Below are 17748 nucleotides of genomic sequence, written 5' to 3'. Positions count from 1 at the left end.
ATTTGTTCTCTAATGTCCACACTCGTAGTTGGACTAAAAAAGATACTAGATTTGTCAACATTGACCAGCTACCCTGAACGTGCAATACGAATCCAGAACTGATCTCAGGACTTCCGCACTTTGCAAATTTGATTTCATGAGGATTAAAGAGTCATCACCAAACAGAAGGTTTGCAACATGAGGTGCGTCTCTACACATATTCACGTGTGAAATACTTCCATTTTCCTCCGCATGTGTTAACAAAGCAGTCATACCCTCTGTGCATAACAAGAAAAAGGTAAGTGGACAACGGGTCTCCCTGCCTCATACCCGTGGTAGATTTAAAACTCTCACTTTCCTCTGCATTAAAATGAATACATTATTCAACAGTGGAGACACATTGCATACTAAAATTAATTAAATTCTCATGGAATCGAAGCTGGAGCATAATCTCCTTAAGAAAAGGCCACTCGACTCGGTAAGCTTTGTGCATGTCCAATTTTATTGCACACAAACCTTCTTTGCCTTCTGTCTTTTTCTTAATAGTATGGAAGCACTCATATGCCACCATCGCATTACCTGTAATCAGTCTTCCAAGCACTAAAACACTTTGAGTAGGACTAATAATATCGGGTAAGAAGACCTTTAGGCGAGAAGCTACCATTTTTTCTTTCAGTCGAACTAATAATGGCCACACCGACTTGATGTAAATGTGTGACAAATATGTGGACATAATGTAGCACTATGGTGTTCAAATTAAATTTGAAAGTTTTGGTTTCTTCTCCACATGTTTATGTTAGTCTCACTTCTCGGTCTATAGGCAGACCGCACCTGTTAGTGAGTGTAATAGAGAAATAACAGGAAATAAAAGATTTGCCATGACAAAACAGGGTTCAAACCACATATGTGAAGCTTAGCCAACAGATTCCAAAGAGATTCATACTTAGAAAAGAGAGCAACTTGTCTTATATACTAGAGTATCCTCGTGATGTTCCTCTCCATGGTTCTCACTACATGGTAGGCACACAGGAACGGAGCCATCATTTAGACATGGAGGCAGGAGGGAGGGGGAGGGACGACAACCCCAAAAAAGACCTTATAAAAATGTAGTTCAAATGTGCAACAATCAACAAGGGGATTAGGATTTGTGTTGTATTTTCCAGTAGTCTCTCGTTAATTATTTTAGACACTTAGGGGCTATTCGGAAATCTGTCGGCTTCGTGGAATTCAAGGATCTATGGAGTACGTACTGGCCAGCTCCACAGTTTTGAACTGCAGCTCCACCCGCTCCTGGAGCGGAGCAGTGGAGTGGAAGGACTCTGAACACACCTTTAGTAACACCACCAACTTTGGGTAGCGAGCTAAACTAATTTTTTCAATTGATGGATGTTTTCCTCGTCATAGTTATTCATGCACAGTTGATGATAAAATTATATTGGAGGTATTGTATCGATGTGTCATGCGTGATACCAACCGTTGAGGATAAAACTATTATTAGGCACATGTCCGAGTTCCATCTAAATCAAGTAATTCTAGAATACACAAATTAATACTATTGTATGCACAATATAGATCAGCAAGAAGATACTAGCGGTATAACCCCCTTTAGGTGTTGCAGCCTGATAGCACCGACATGGGGGCATGGATGGCTTGCCCAAGCAACTTGCATCCTTAGGCGTCAATGGCAATTTTCCCTTCCCAAACTGCCCTAGGTCAGTGATGGTGCCAAAACGATTGCTACAAGCTACACCACCATTGAACATGCTACATGTTTTTCTTCAATGGTGGGCTAGATCGACTAGTAATTCAGATGCTTTTTAGTAAGTTTTTTTTGCAGGAACCCTTCATAGTAAAGTTACTAAGGGCCCTAAAAAGAAAGTTATTGTGGGAGTCGAGCTTTAGTGACATTGACAAGGGCCAATTAGGGCATGGCCAACGCGCCATGCTGGACGGCTGCCCTGTGGCTCCTTGTTGGAGGTGAGCTTCCGCATATGAGAGAATAAAAAAGATGATCGCTTGTAGAGTAGTGGTGCAGCTTGTAGAGGAGGTAAGATACTGAAGGAGAGAAGGTGAGGTCCATGAACCATGGGAGAATATCTGGTGCTCCAGACCATATTGGTGCTCCCATGCTCCAGATTTCAAAATACACATTCAAATGTTTCAAAAAAATTGATAAAAAATGTGGATGTTCACATCACAAGAGTGTACAATCCCTAAAAATTTCAAATCAAATTTTGAAATACACATTGATAAACAAAAAGGACAAGTCCAACATGAATGTTTTGCAAGAATCACCCCAAATAATACCCCATGATGCTACCCATTGGATCACAATCCAACGGTCGAGGTTGCATCGGAGCGCCAAAGCTTAGGTGCTCTGGGAGCACTAGATATTCTCCCCATGGATCAAAGTGGCAATGCTTGTTGATGTTTGGGGAGAGAGAGGGAAACAGGAAAGCGTAAAGTGCATGTGAGATGAGGAGAAAAGGTGTGAAGAGAGAAAAAGCTGGCTCATGTCACAAGGCTAGGGGTAGAGATTAAATGTTGATGACGAGGTGATGTATATGCTTCTCGTCCCTCGTTGGACCCCAAATGGAAGGTGGATATGTAGTCAGCAGCAAATTTCCCTTACACAAAGACTGTAAGGTTTATCGAACTAGAGGACTCCTAGGCTCAACAAGTAGGTGTCTTCCACCCTCGCGCTAGCAGAAGACGTGGACCAGCACACACAACAAATAACTTTGCTCCCAACGAGTACAGAGAGGTTGTCAATCTCTCCGGCCTTGTAGTTTGCAAAGGATCAAAACACAAGCGGGAAAGGTAATAGTGATTGCAACGGAAAATTAAATAAAGCGGTAAATAGTGGAGGTGTAAGCAATGATGGTGATATGGACTGGAGTCACATGACGTTCACTAGTGATGTCTCTCTCCCAAAAGATGATAAACAACTATGCTAGGGTAAACAAATCACAGTTGGGCAATTGACAGAATTATGATCGCACCGCAATGCTAATTATGCTCCTTGATAGTTAGAGGTTCAATAGTAATGGGCAATACGCCAAGACAAGTAGATCGTTTATTCATCAACATCTACTTACTAATCATCCACCTTGAGATATCTATCCATAACATCTCTTCGGTATTAAGTTGCGAGCCCCACCCAAAGTGTAAACTCAAAGCAACGGACAACTGCAGTAGCGAACTATGCGTAAGGTAAACAATCCTTGCAACCATGGTCACAATCACCGTTGTTTTCTCCCTAATGGCAACAAGCACATCCCCTAGTCTCATGTTTCTATCACTCAAGCTAGACATCGAGGGGCCCGAACCCACAATCATGCATAACGCTCCCTCTTGGAGTTACGATCTACTACTTGACCAAAGCAATAAAAAGCAACGGAGAACATGCAAGAATCACTAAGGAACATAATATAAAAGGATAATGAAATATATAACTCATAACAATCTGAACATAAACTCATAATCCATCGGATCCCAACAAACCGAGCATAGCAATATCAAGAGAATTACATAGATGCCTTGATCATGTAGGGCAGCTCATAAGGACTAACCATTGAAGCACAAGATAGCTAGTGGTCATGGACTCATGGTCCAAGGGAAACTACTCACAGCACATCCAAGAAGCGTCCATGGCGGTGGAGAAGCTCCCGGAGGTCAATCATCCCTCCGGCAGGGTGCGGGGAAGAGGTCTCCTAGCGCTCCCGATCTCGAAAGCGCTGCAGCGGCGGAACGATGGAGAAATTCGCGATTCCAGATAGTCTGCGAGGGTTTCCTCACGGAACACTAAATATAGGCCAAAGGAGGACACCTTTGGAGATACCTGTAGAGCATATTTATAGTCACCTAGTTACGTTGTGACATTTGATACACACAAGGCATTCCTCCGGTGTCAGTGAGTTATATGATCTCATGGTCATAGGAATAAATACTTGACACGCAGAAAACAGTAGCAACAAAATGACACGATCAACATGCTACGTTCATTAGTTTGGGTCTAGTCCATCACATGATTCACCCAATGATGTGATCCAGTTATCAGGCAACAACACCTTGTACATAGTCAGAAGACCTTGACTATACTTGATCAACTGGCTAGCCAACTAGAGGCTTGCTAGGGACAGTGTTTTGTCTATGTATCCACACATGTATCTAAGTCTTTCATTCAACACAATTATAGCATGGATAATAAACGATTATCTTGATACAGGAATTATAATAATAACTTAATTATCATTGCCTCTAGGGCATAATTCCAACAGTCCCCCACTTGCACTAGAGTCAATAATCTAGCCCTCACATCGCCATGCAAATTACATTGTAATAAATCTAACACCCATACAATTCTGGTGTTGATCATGCTTTGCCCGTGGAAGAGGTTTAGTCAGCGGGTCTGCCACGTTCAGATCCGTGTGCACTTTGCAAATATTCACGTCCTCCTTCTCGATGTAGTCGCGGATGAGGTTGAAGCGTCGTTTGATGTGTCTGGTCTTCTTGTGAAACCGTGGTTCCTTTGCTAATGTAATGGCACCCATGTTGTCACAAAACATGGTTATTGGATTTAGTGCGCCTCGGCACCACTCCAAGATCCATCATGAACTGCTTCATCCGGACACCCTCCTTAGCTGCCTCCGAGGCAGCCACGTACTCCGCTTCACATGCAGAATCAGCTACGACGCTTTGCTTGGAACTGCACCAGCTTACCGCACCCCATTAAGAATAAATACGTATCCGGTTTGTGACTTAGAGTCGTCCGGATCTGTGTCAAAGCTTGCATCGACGTAACCTTTTACGGCGATCTCTTTGTCTCCTCCATATACGAGAAACATCTCCTTAGTCCTTTTCAGGTACTTAAGGATATTCTTGACCGTCGTCCAGTGATCCACTCCTGGATTACTCTTTAACCTGCCTGCCATACTTATGGCCAGGCTAACGTCCGGTCTAGTGCACAACATTGCATACATGATAGAACCTATGGCTGAAGCATAGGTGACGGAACTCATTGTCTTTCTATCTTCCTCAGTTGCTGGGCACTGAGTCTTACTCAATTTTATACCTTGTAATACTGGCAAGAACCATTTCTTGGACCGATCCATTTTGAACTTTTTCAAAACTTTATCAAGGTATGTGCTTTGTGAAAGTCCTATCAGGCATTTCGATCTACCCCTATAGATCTTAATGCCTAGAATGTAAGCAGCTTCTCCTAGGTCCTTCATAGAGAAACTTTTATTCAAGTAACCTTTTGTGCTCTCCAAAAGCTCCACATTGTTTCCAATCAATAATATGTCATCCACATATAATATTAGAAACGCCACAGAGCTCCCACTCACTTTCTTGTAAATACAAGATTCTCCAACCACTTGTATAAACCCAAATTCTTTTATCACCTCATCAAAGCATTTATTGCAACTCCGAGATGCTTGCACCAGTCCATAAATGGATCTCTGGAGTTTGCACACTTTGTTAGCATTTTTAGGATCGACAAAACCTTCGGGTTGCATCATATACAACTCTTCCTTAAGGTAACCGTTAAGGAACGCCGTTTTGACATCCATCTGCCAGATTTCATAATCAAAAAATGCAGCTATTGCTAACATGATTCAGATGGACTTAAGCATCGTTACGGGTGAGAATGTCTCATCGTAGTCAATTCCTTGAACTTGTGAAAACCCCTTTACCACAAGTCGAGCTTTATAAACGGTCACATTACCGTTAGCGTCCGTCTTCTTCTTAAAGATCCATTTGTTCTGAATAGCCTTGCAGCCTTCAGGTAGTACTTCCGAAGTCCACACTTTGTTTTCATACATAGATCCTATCTCGGATTTCATGGCCTCCAGCCATTTGTTGGAATCCTGGCCCACCATTGCTTCTTCATAATTCGCAGGCTCATTGTTGTCCAACAACATAATTGATAAGACGGGATTACCGTACCACTCTGGAGCAGTACGCGATCTCATCGACCTGCGAGGTCCGATAGGAACTTGATCCGGAGTTTCATGATCGTCATCATTAACTTCCTCCTCAACCGGCATCACAACGACAGGGGTTTCCCCTTGCCCCGCGCCACCATCTAGAGGGATGAGAGGATCGACAACCTCATCAAGTTCTATCTTCCTCCCACTCAATTCTCTCGAGAGAAACTCCTTCTCGAGAAAAGCTCCGTTCTTAGCAAAAAACACTTTGCCCTCGGATTTGAGATAGAAGGTATACCCAACTGTCTCTTTTGGGTAACCTATGAAGACACACTTTTCCGCTTTGGGTTCCAGCTTTTCAGGCTGAAGCTTTTTGACATAAGCATCACATCCCCAAACTTTAAGAAACGACAACTTTGGTCTTTTGCCATACCACAGTTCGTATGGTGTCGTCTCTACGGATTTTGATGGTGCCCTATTTAAAGTGAAAGCAGCTGTTTCTAATGCATAACCCCAAAACAATAACGGCAAATTGGTAAGAGACATCATAGATCGCACCATCTCTAAGAAAGTACGATTACGATGTTCGAACACACCATTACGCTGTGGTGTTCCAGGTGGTGTCAACTGTGAAACAATTCCACATTGTCTTAAGTGAGCACCAAACTCGAAACTCATATATTCAGCCCCACGATCAGACCATAGGAACTTGATCTTCTTGTTACGATGATTCTCGACATCACTCTGAAATTGTTTGAACTTTTCAAATGTTTCAGACTTGTGCTTCATCAAGTAGACATAACCATATCTACTCAAATTGTCAGTGAAGGTGAGAAAATAACGACATCCGCCGCGTGCCTCCACACTCATCGGACCACACATATCGGTATGTATGATTTCCAACAAGTCACTTGCATGCTCCATTGTTCCGGAGAACGGAGTTTTAGTCATCTTGCCCATAAGGCATGGTTCGCCCGTGTCAAGTGAATCAAAGTCAAGTGACTTCAAAAGTCCATTGGTATGGAGTTTCTTCATCACTTGACACCAATATGACCTAAGCGGCAGTGCCATAAAAGCATGGCGTTATCATTGTTAACTCTAACTCTTTTGGTCTCAATGTTATGTATATGTGTATTATCACTATGAAGATTCAATATGAACAATCCTCTCACATTGGGTGCATGACCATAAAAGATATTACTCATAGAAATAGAACAACCATTATTCTCTGACTTAAACGAGTAACCGTCTCGCAATAAACAAGATCCAGATATAATGTTCATGCTTAACGTAGGCACTAAATAACATTTATTCAAGTTCATAACTAATCCTGATGGTAACTGAAGTGAAACTGTGCCGACGGCGATTGCATCAACCTTGGAACCATTTCCCACGCGCATCGTCACTTCATCCTTCGCTTATTCCGCAGTTCCTGTTTCGAGTTGCAAATATGAGCAACAGAACCGGTATCGAATACCCAGACACTACTTCGAGAGCTGGTTAAGTACACATCAATAACATGTATATCGAATATACCTGATTTTTCTTTGGCCGCCTTCTTATCAGCCAGATACTTGGGGCATTTGCGCTTCTAGTGACCCATACCCTTGCAATAATAGCACTCCATTTCAGGCTTAGGTTCAGCTGTGGGCTTCTTCGTCGGATTGGCAACAGGCTTGCCGCTCTTCTCCGAATTACCCTTCTTTCCTTTGTCGTTTCTCTTGAAACTAGTGGTCTTATTCACCATAAACACTTGATGCTCTTTACGGAGTTCTGACTCTACGACTTTCAGCATCGCGAATAACTCGCCGGGTGACTTGTTCATCCCTTGCATGTTATAGTTCAACGCAAAGCCCTTATAGCTTGGTGGCAGTGATTGAAGAATTCTGTCAGTGATAGCCTCTTGCGGGAGTTCAATCCCTAGCTCAGCTAGACGGTTTGAGTACCCATACATTTTGAGCACATGTTCACTAACAAACGAATTCTCCTCCATCTTGCATGCATAGAATTTATCGGAGGTCTCATACCTATCGATCCGGGCGTTCTTCTGAAAGATAAACTTCAACTCCTAGAACATCTCATATGCTCTACGACGCTCAAAGCGACGTTGAAGTCCTGGCTCTAAGCCATACAAGACTGCACATTGAACTACTGAGTAGTCATCCTTGTGTGTTAACCAAGCGTTCTTAACATCTTGGTCAGCCGCGCCGGGTGGTTCATCTCCTAGCGCAGCATTAAGGACATAATCCTTCTTCCCAGCTTGCAGGAGCAACTTAAGATTACGAGCCCAGTCTACAAAGTTGCTTCCATCATCTTTCAACTTAGCTTTCTCTAGAAACATATTAAAACTCAGGGTGACTGTCGCGTGAGCCATTGATCTACAACACAAATATATTCAAAGTGGACTTAGACTATGTTCAAGATAATTAGAGTTTAACTAATCAAATTACTTGCTAAACTCCCACTCAAAAAGTACATCTCTCTAGTCATTTGAGTGGTTCATGATCCAATTCCACTAGCTCAAGTCCGATCATCACGTGAGTTGAGGATAGTTTCAGTGGTAAGCATCCCTATGCTAATCATATCAACTATATGATTCATGATCGACCTTTCGGTCTCATGTGTTCCGAGGCCATGTGTGCACATGCTAGGATCGTCAAGCTTAACCCGAGTGTTCGGCGTGTGCAACTGTTTTGCACCCGTTGTATGTGAACGTTGAGTCTATCACACCCGATCATCACGTGGTGTCTCAAAACGACGAACTGTAGCAACAGTGCACAGTCGGGGAGAACACAATTTTGTCTTGAAATTTTAGTGAGAGATCACCTCATAATGCTACCGTCGTTCTAAGCAAAATAAGGTGCATAAAAGGATTAACATCACATGCAATTCATAAGTGACATGATATGGCCATCATCATGTGCTTCTTGATCTCCATCACCAAAGCACCGACACGATCTTCTTGTCACCGGTGCCACACCATGATCTCCATCAACGTGTCGCCATCGGGGTTGTCGTGCTACTCATGCTATTACTACTAAAGCTACGTCCCAACAATATAGTAAACGCATGTGCAAGCACAAACATTAGTTTAAAGATAACCCTATGGCTCCTGCCGGTTGCCGTACCATCGACGTGCAAGTCGATATTAACTATTACAACATGATCATCTCATACATCCAATATATCACATCACATCGTCGGCCATATCACATCACAAGCATACCCTGCAAAAACAAGTTAGACGTCCTCTAATTGTTGCTGCATGTTTTACGTGGTGACCATGGGTATCTAGTAGGATCGCATCTTACTTACGCAAACACCACAACGGAGATGTATGAATTGGTATTTAACCTCTCTCCAAGGACCTCCTCGGTCAAATCCGATTCAACTAAAGTTGGAGAAACCGACACTCGCCAGTCATCTTTGAGCAACGGGGTTGCTCGTAGCGATGAAACCAGTCTCTTGTAAGTGTACGAGTAATGTCGGTCCGAGCCGCTTTGATCCAACAATACCGCGGAATCAAGAAAAGACCAAGGAGGGCAGCAAATCGCACATCACCGCCCAGAAAAACTTTTGTGTTCTACTCGAGATGACATCTATGCATGAACCTAGCTCATGATGCCACTGTTGGGGAACGTGGTACGGGAAACAAAATTTTTCCTACGCACACGCAATACCTATCATGGTGATGTCCATCTACGAGAGGGGATTTCCGATCTACGTACCCTTGTAGATCGCATAGCAGAAGCGTTAAAAACGCGGTTGATGTAGTGGAACGTCCTCACGTCCCTCGATCCGCCCCTCGAACCATTCCACGAACCGTCCCGCGATCCGTGCCACGATCCGCTCCGATCTAGTGCCGAACGGACACCACCTCCGCGTTCAGCACACGTACAGCTCGACGATGATCTCGGCCTTCTTGATCCAGCAAGAGAGACAGAGAGGTATATGAGTTATCCGGCAGCATGACGACGCTCCGGAGGTTGGTGATGATCTATTCCAGCAGGGCTCCGCCCGAGCTCCGCACAAACGCGATCTAGAGGAAAAACCATGGAGGTATGTGGTCGGGCTGCCGTGGCAAAGTTGTCTCAAATCAGCCCTAATACCTCAGTATATATAGGAGGGAGGGGAGGTACCTTGCCTTGAGGCTCAAGGGAGCCCCAAGGGGTCGGCCGAAGGGGGGGAGGAGGAATCCTCCTCCAATCCTAGTACAACTAGGATTGGAAGGTGGAGTCCTTCCCTTCCTTCCCACTTCCCCTTTTTCTCTTTTCTCTTTGATTTTTTCCTTCTCCTACGCATTGGGCCTCTTGGGCTATCCCACCAGCCCACCAAGGGCTGGTGCGGCACCCCTAAGCCTATGGGCTTCCCTCAGGTGGGCTGCCCCCCCGGTGAACACCCGGAACCCATTCGTAAGTCCCGCTACATTCCCGGTAATGCCGAAAACTTTCTGGTAATCAAATGAGGTCATCCTATATATCAATCTTCATCTACGGACCATTCCGGAAACCCTCGTGACATCCGTGATCTCATCCGGGACTCCGAACAACATTCGGTAACCAACCATATAACTCAAATACGCATAAAACATCGCCGAACCTTAAGTGTGCAAACCCTGCGGGTTCGAGAACTATGTAGACATGACCCGAGGGACTCCGCGGTCAATATCAAATAGCAGGACCTGGATGTCCATATTGGATCCTACATATTCTATGAAGATCTTATCGATTGAACCTCAGTGTCAAGGATTCATATAATCCAGTATGTCATTCCCTTTGTCCTTCGGTATGTTACTTGCCCGAGATTCGATCGTCAGTATCCGCATACCTATTTCAATCTCGTTTACCGGCAAGTCTCTTTACTCGTTCCGTAATACAAGATCCCATGACTTACACTAAGTCACATTGCTTGCAAGGCTTGTGTGTGATGTTGTATTACCGAGTGGGCCCCGAGATACCTCTCCGTCACACGGAGTGAAAAATCCCAGTCTTGATCCATACTAACTCAACAGACACCTTTGGAGATACCTGTAGAGCATCTTTATAGTCACCCAATTATGTTTTGACGTTTGATACACAGAAGGCATTCCTCCGGTGTCAGTGAGTTATATGATCTCATGGTCATAGGAATAAATACTTGACACGCAGAAAACAATAGCAACAAAATGACACGATCAACATGCTATGTTCATTAGTTTGGGTCTAGTCCATCACATGATTCACCCAATGATGTGATTGAGTTATCAAGCAACAACACCTTGTACATAGTTAGAAGACCTTGACTATCCTTGATCAACTGGCTAGCCAACTAGAGGCTTGCTAGGGACAGTGTTTTGTCTATGTATCCACACATGTATCTAAGTCTTTCATTCAACACAATTATAGCATGGATAATAAACGATTATCTTGATACAGGAATTATAATAATAACTTATTTATCATTGCCTCTAGGGCATAATTCCAACAAAAGGTGCAAGAGCTCTCGTTGTCCGTGACTCGAATGTCTCCAAATGGTGTTTGCGTGCAAGAAGTGGGAGATGGGTTCAGAGATATAATATATTTTTAATTGAGAACTCAATCTACTAAACCTCACACTTAGTCTCCTTTGGAATCTTATTTTGACTCATCCCTAGACCACTTGTCAGGCACAAGTCAAAATGATCCTCTCCTTTTTGACTTTGAGCACTGATGCAATGGATGAGCGTAAGCAAGATATGTTGGCACTTAGGATGGCAAATAGAATAAATATGGGGAAGGCAGACAAAAAGGTGTGAAAGGCTCACATCAATGAGGACAACCATAGGCGATAGAAAGCCAAATGATAGATATAATGTGAGGAGTAGGGATTGCCATGTAACGGATGCACATATGAGCTAAGGTAAGTTCTCCAATGGAACTAGTGGGGGTGCATCCAACTTGTTTGCTCATGAAGACCTAGATCTCATTTGAGGTGGCTCATCATTGGAATATGCAAACCAAGTTCTATAGTGTAAGGATCCCCACATAGCTATGCATGAATAATAATCTCTATGTAGTACCAATATAGTAATGGAGTACGAGTGCGGATCTTTCAAAAGGAATAGTAGTGTTGCCCCCTTCTCTATTTTTCTCTCTCTTTTTCTTTCTATTTTTTTGTGGCCTCTTTGGCCCTTTCTTTTTATATCTCATTTGTCCTCTTTGGGATCTTTTGTTTGTCCTCTTTGGGATATTTTCCTCACTTAAGGGAAACACTCTATATTTTACATGAATAGAAAGAAAAAGCATTACACTTTATAAGAAGTACTCAACATAAAAAAAGTGAAAACTATCATGATGTATGCAAATGTATGCCTCTGCGAGTGTAGCAGGGTATGCAATGATACTAGTGCGTCATGTAGCAGTAATGAGGGCAAGGCCCAACTAGCATGCAGCTCTATGATCACACAAAAGCCTGTATGACATGAAGATCAAGTCATGAGATGATGGATGTTACATGGCAATGTATCTCGGAAACAATATGGAAATGCCTTAATAGGTAGGTATGGTGGCTGTTTTGAGGAAAGATATAATGAGGCTTATGTATGACATAGCATATCATGTCATGGGTTTGGATGCACCGGCGGATTTTGCACCAACTCTCAATGTGAGAAAGGGCAATGCACGGTACCAAAGAGGCTAGCAAAATATGGATGGTGGAAGTGCCAACAATCGAATACTCACATTAGTCTCAAAAACTCATACACTTATTATCGGTAACTCTCTATCTAGTTAGGAAATTCACAAAGAGACAAGTACCCCGAGGAGGAATGTTTGGGGGTTTTGTTATCCTTGCGCATCCTCAACTCATGGTAACGTGAGTACTCTATATATTCCAACCCCTCCAGAGGTTAGCGATCAATTTAGTAGCTAGAGTTCTCAACTAATTTTTAGTTTTTAAAAAACACACGGATTTCCCAAAATACAACACTGAAAGGATCGATATGGTTGACTAGAGGGGGGGGGGTGAATAGGCAACGACCACTTTTTAAGTAATCTTAGCAAGTTAGGGTTAGCAACATAAAGGTTCTCTAAAATGTCAACAAGGAGGTGAACCTATATGATGCTACCAACTAAAAGAACTAAGACAAGTAAGAGATAGACAACAACAAAAGCATACACAATGTAAAGGTTAGAGATAACCGCAAGTGGAACCAATGAAGATGAGGATGTGTTACCAGAATTCCTTCCCTTTGACACGAAGTACGTCTCTGTTGGAGCGGTGTGGAGGCATAATGCTCCCCAATAAGCCACTAGGGCCACCATATTCTCCTCACGCCCTCACACAATGCAAGGTACCGTGATTCCACTATAGGTGCCCTTGAAGGCGACGACCGAACCTTTACAAACAAGATTGGGGGCAAACTCCACACAAAGCTTGGAGGCTCCCAACAAGACCACGGAGCTTCACCACAATGGAATGTGGCTCCGAGGTGACCTCAACCGTTTAGGGTGCTCAAACACCCAAGAGTAACAAGATCTGCAAGGGATTAGTGGGGGGAATAAATTTTCTCTTGGTGGAAGTGTAGATCTAGGCCTTCTCAACCAATCCCTAGGAAATCAACAAGTTTGATTGGCTAGGGAGAGAGATCGGGCACTTTTGAGCTTAGGGAGCAACAATGGAGCTTGGGAGGGTCAAAGGTAGGGTTCTAGAGCAAGAAGAACCCTTTATATAGTGGGGGGGGATCCAACCGTTTTCCCACTCACAGCCCGAGCCTAGAGGTACTACTGTTGGCTGCAGCGGTACTACCGCTAGCACTCCAGCGGTACTACCGTTGGCTGCAGCGGTACTACCGCTGAGCCCATGATAGTGCAGAGGCACTACCGGGCCCACTACAGCCAAGAAAGTCTTCGCGAAAAGTCCGACGAAGTACAGCCGCAAGGAAGGCGGTACTAAGTTCCTGGAGCGGTACTACCGCTGACCAGGGGTGGTACTACTGCGAGCAGAGCGGTACTACCGCCAGCTCTAGCGGTACTACCGCTAGGCCCAGCGGTACTACCGCTAGGAGACCTTTTTTGCAAGAAGAGAGAAACCAGAGACGGGAACAACTCCAAAGTTGCAGGGAAAGGAGATGGAGAAAAAAAATATGTGCATGCAAAATTGATTCCACCCAAGCCTTTCCACTACGGACCCCCTCTTATTAGTACGACGTACCTACGACTCACAAATAAAGAGAATCGTAGAGGACACCGTGCTTCTGTTCCATGGAGGGTGCCAAATCGTCTTGTGCCGTTGATATATATTATCTGAATGCTTAATGCACACGATTAGTCCTTTAAGGTACTGTCATCAATCACCAAAATTACTTAGGCACAAATATGCCCTAACAATCTCCCCCTTTTTGGTGGATTGATGACAATACCGGATTTGCACAGAAGAAAGCATGTGAACATAAAGATAAATAATAGAGATAATTGAAGAGCATATGACTCATAGCATATGATAGAAAATAAGTCTCACAATAAAACCAACGTCTCACATCACACGTAGCAAAGATAGCAAAACCGAATCAAACCAAGTTCAAAGCAAACACGATAAAGATAAGCAAAGCTAAAGCAAAGTGCAAATCCAGCTCTTAGACTCTCTCCCCCTTTGGAACAAGACACCAAAAGGGGGGCACACCTAACGACACAGGTGGTCACTCCACATCCTCATCATCCCCAAACGCGTCCGTGGCATCTAGATCCTGCTCGTCCTGCTCCTCCTCAAAGTCCTCCTCAGAAGCCTCCTCCTCAGCATCAGACCCAGTCCACTGATAACCTTGAGCCCTCATCCAATCAGACTCTGGAGTGACGTCGTCCTCTGAGCCGCTTGAGATAGCCACATCAAGGGTCCTTAAGACACGCTTGTGCCTCTGACGGTTCTCCTTCTGGGCCACATGAGACTGATATTGTCCCTTGGCCTACATACAGAAGAGAGTCTTCATTTGATCCTTCAGTTTCACTGCCCAAGATGGCATAGCAGAAGAGCGAGTCTTGGAAGCAGGTCCTCCTCCAGCAGTAGTCTCTGTGTCCGTGTCCATGTGCTGGGAAGAAGTTGATGGGTTGGCTCATTTGTCCTTGATATGGAGCTTGATAGGATCCTGCACAAAATAGTCAGCCTGAATTGGGAAGGGATCTACCAGATAGACCTCGTGCCACCTCTTCTGAATATAGGCAAACAAGTAAGGCACGTAGATGGAAACCTTACGGTTCATGATGCAGTTCCAGAGCTCATTGAACATCACATGGGCAATGTCGAGAGGCGCAGTCTCCTTAGTCCTTGCCTCCTCACACAGCAGAAGCATCTCAGCTAGATGACCATGCACCTTGTCCTTGTTGCCGATATGAGGGAAGAGAGAGTTGCGGAAGACCCGATGCATGATATCCAGATGCTTGGGGAGCACACCTTTCTTCACAAAATTTTGTTGCAGCCTGTCCTTGGGGGTGGCAGTAGATGATGAAAGAGCATGAGGACACATCCCAAGAACAGTTTCGTCCCCCTGAAAGTCGACTTTGAGAAACTGCATGAACTCTGACCAGGAACCTGTCATCTTCTGAGTACCGGTCATCCAAGTCATGGTGCGCACGTCATCAGGTGCAAAGTGAACAGTGACATAGAACTGGGCCACAACATCTGGATCAAAGTCTTGTGTGAAGGTGATGATCTCTGAAAGACCAAGCTTTTCAATCAATGAGAGAGCCTCACCAAAGTAGTCCGGATTCCGCCCAAGGTGAGCAAGGTCAATCCACTGCACCGAGACAAATATCTTCTTGAAGGGCTTGATGATGTCGCGATAGATCATGCAGTGATCCCGTGACCAAACATAATCGATGTTCTTGATCTGAGCCTTGTCTTCAAGATAGTGATTGCGGGTGCGGAATACCAGAAAATCCCTAGGGGGCATAGTGCGAACGTTGATCCCTTTATTCTTGGAAGCAGTCTTCTTGAAGAACCTCTTCTTGGGATTCAGACTGGAAGTGGCGGAACCCTCTGGAGCCTCTGAAGTGCGGTACTCCTTAGGTTGGGTGGTACGTGAGGGATTCGAGCGACGAGCACCACCTGTGACACACAAGATACACATGCAAAAAGGAAAGACAAAAGGAGTCATGGCAATGGTCAAGAAGACTTATAAGAAGAAACATATTGCCAAGAGAAATCAAAGAACACAAAACAAGAAAATAATCCTCCTGGCGGTAGTACCGCTACCCCTGGCAGTAGTACCGCCAGGCTGGCAGTAGTACCGCTAGGGTTTGACTTTCAGATCTGAATATATAAAGACCCTCAAAAACTACTAGATTTGTTTCAAGAGATCCACGGCTAATAAATAAACACATTATAAGAATCACCATAGCCCTAACACATGTGGAACTCGAGATCATCTAGATGGAGACAAGCCTAGTCAAAGGGGATCCAAGTTTGAGATCAAATATATGAGAAGAATGATAAGAGCTACTAGATCTACAACATGGAGAACTAGGGCATGTCAAAATAATTGCAATGAAGAACATCAAACCTAAACTCCCCTAAGATATCTCCTCCGTTCCATCCAAAAACTAAGCACAAATCATATCCATGGATTGAAATCACCAAGCTCCTAACCCTAGAACAAAAATCAACAACCAAGAAAAGAAGGGGAGGAGCTTTACCGGCGTCCATGGCACTTGACGGAGGAAGGAGGAGGGGAGCAAACCCTCCAACTCAAGGGAGAGAAGGGGCTCCGCAGAGGGAGATCTGAATGGGGGGAGTTCGGAGTAGAGGAAGGGAGATCCACGAGGAAGAAGACACAGGGCAAAAAACGGGCTCCCCCTCCTTTTTATAGCCCAACGGGTACGGGCCCAGCGGTAGTACCGCTGGGGTCCTAGCGGTAGTACCTCTATCCTAGCGGTAGTACCGTTGTCCCTGGAGGTAGTACCGCTGGGGGTCCTAGCGGTAGTACCGCTCCCCCTTGAGATAGCCCTAAAAAGCCCTAGTCAAGTCGTGATAGGCTGGGGTCCTGGCGGTAGTACCGCTACCCCTGGCGGTAGTACCGCTGGGGTCCTGGCGGTAGTACCGCTACCCCTGGCGGTAGTACCGCTCAAAATGACACAATGAGACATATGATTTTGTGGAAATGACGTGGGCAACGACTAGTCAGTGTAATGAAAAGATAACACCAACAAGGTATACTGACTAGTCATTTGGTATCCTTTCTTCCATATGAGAGAAAGGTGGGGGCGATGGCCGAGGCCACCTATGTTTGAGGCAAAGGTATGACACCACAAAGAATTATCCTTGGGTTCATGACCAACGCTCGTCTTTGAAGCACAAGTGCCATTTAATAATGGCCAAAGTGAAAGACTTGATCGATTTATGCATAATGGGGGGAGGGAAAGTTCATTGAGAGAACAACACTCCCCTATGTCCATGCCTACACCTAGAACAAGATGTAATGCATAGTGAGGTGCAAAGTGCCTAGTTTCAATCCACATTACTTGAATCAACGATATTTAGCTCATGCCTTAGTCCCGGAACCTTGCTTCATCTAGGGGCTTAGTGAAAATATCTGCAAGTTGCTCTTCACTGTTGATGAAGTGAACCTCAATATCACCTTGCTTGATATGTTCACGAATGAAGTGATGGCGAATATCAATATGCTTGGTCTTGCTATGTTGCACCGGATTGAGGGAAATCTTGATAGCACTTTGATTGTCACATAGAAGAGGCACTTCGTCACAAGTGACACTGTAATCCTTTAAAGTTTGCCTCATCCATAGCAACTGTGCACAACAACTTGCGGCTGCCACATACTCAGCTTTGGTGGAAGATAGTGAGACACAATTCTACTTCTTTGAAGACCAACTTA

This window comes from Hordeum vulgare, chromosome 3H (genome assembly GCF_904849725.1).
Source record: "Hordeum vulgare subsp. vulgare chromosome 3H, MorexV3_pseudomolecules_assembly, whole genome shotgun sequence".
NCBI classification, from domain to species: Eukaryota; Viridiplantae; Streptophyta; class Magnoliopsida; order Poales; family Poaceae; genus Hordeum; species Hordeum vulgare.
Note: the sequence above shows the minus strand (reverse complement) of the source record.